This window comes from Austrofundulus limnaeus, unplaced genomic scaffold (genome assembly GCF_001266775.1).
Source record: "Austrofundulus limnaeus strain Quisiro unplaced genomic scaffold, Austrofundulus_limnaeus-1.0 Scaffold1, whole genome shotgun sequence".
Lineage (NCBI taxonomy): Eukaryota > Metazoa > Chordata > Actinopteri > Cyprinodontiformes > Rivulidae > Austrofundulus > Austrofundulus limnaeus.
Window position 1 is genome coordinate 50,634 of NW_013952403.1, and position 1,832 is coordinate 52,465.

Sequence of the window (1,832 nt, forward strand, 5' to 3'; positions counted from 1 at the left end):
TATGCAGAAGATCATCTCTCATGAATATGGATACACGTAAGTGACGTTCATTTATTTGAATACTTTATTTGTGAAGAACAGTTTCAACACAACTGATTGGTTTGGTTTGAGTTCAGGAGGCTTTCAGGAAAATAACATTTCCTAAAAATACTAAAAGTTTTTAAAAACAAATCTCATGATGTGTTAGAGCTCAGGGTATGTTTCAGGGAGAACTCTCAGCTACTACCACACCAACTTTCAGCTCAGATTTGATGGTTTCTCTCACCGTCTGTTCCGTGGACTCACCGTTTCAGAACCGTTGGTCCGAACCCCTGAATACCGGGTTCTCCCTCTCTGGCTGGGTGCGGCTCAGAGCAGCATGGACAGGTTGGTGTCGGCCCTGTGGTTCCGGATCTTCTCGGAGCGGCGCTGCTTTGGGCCCAGCCAAAAACTGGACTGGGTCTTCCACAAGATGCACCAGCAGCCCGCGCTGGCGGCGCTGAAGATCTGCCCCTTCTACTTCGACCAGGTCACCTACAGCCTCCCTACGGTGACCCCGCGGTGAGCGCTGGACCACTGCTGACCTCTGATTATCTCTACCTGCTGACCTCTGATTATCTCTACCTGCTGACCTCTGATTATCTCTACCTGCTGACCTCTGATTATCTCTANATTATCTCTACCTGCTGACCTCTGATTATCTCTACCTGCTGACCTCTGATTATCTCTACCTGCTGACCTCTGATTATCTCTACCTGCTGACCTCTAATTATCTCTACCTGCTGACCTGCTGACCTCTGCTGATGATCTCTACCTGCTGTTTGTGGTTTCAAAGCGACAGCTACAATCTGCGTCTGCGCTGCTTCAACTCGTGGGCGGATCCACAGGAAGAGAAACGGCGGACGGCGGCGTGGCGTTCGCACGGCGTGGCGTACGAAGACGACCGACCAAACTCTGGCATCTACCTGAGCAAACTCTGCCAACTGCAAGATGTCCACACGGGTGGGAGCCTCAGCTCCCAGACGGTCCTCTTCCTGATGTACGGACACTTCAGCTGATCACTAATAAATATTTTACTAACAGAAGAGAGTGCAGGTGTTATTAAAGTGATCACAACCTCTACTTTTAACTGAGATGACTCTCAGCTACTACCACACAGAGTCCGTTTGTTGGTCGGCTGTGGCGGCCATCTTGCTTTGACTCAAAACGGTTAGATGTATGCGATATCATGACAGGGGCGATTCTAGGGGCGGGGCCAGAAGGGCGCTGGCCCCAGATAAAATCTGATTGGCCCCCTGAAGTGTCCCTGTCCTGTCACTCACCTGTCCTTTACCTGAGAGTGATGATGGTGGGTGCAGTTCCATGTTCAAACACTGGAGGCGCTGATGAGTCAAACAGTAAAGTCCAGCATGAATCAAACTGAATTCTTCTCTTCTGAAGAAAATCTGAACAATCCTGCAGAAAAAAGTATTTAAACTGACAAATGATGGTTGGATTTTATCACATGTTGTGTGTTTGAGAATATTTTATCTATGTTCAGTTAAATGTATGAAAAACTGGTGAGGAGAATTTACTGTGCAAGATTTTTTCAGTACCACTTTACAATAAGTCTCCTCTTATAAAGAGTTTATAGATAAGTTATTAATTCATCTGTAAACACTTCATAAATCATTAATGTTTAATATGCAATTATTAAGGACCAGAAAGAGACAAAACTGTAGTTTCTTATTAAATAATGAGACAAATCTGTTCATATTACATGTAAAGGTGCTTATTAAAGGGGCGATATTATGTGTTTCTCAGGCATATATTTAAATACTATACATTAATAAAGTATCTATGTCACCTTTAGT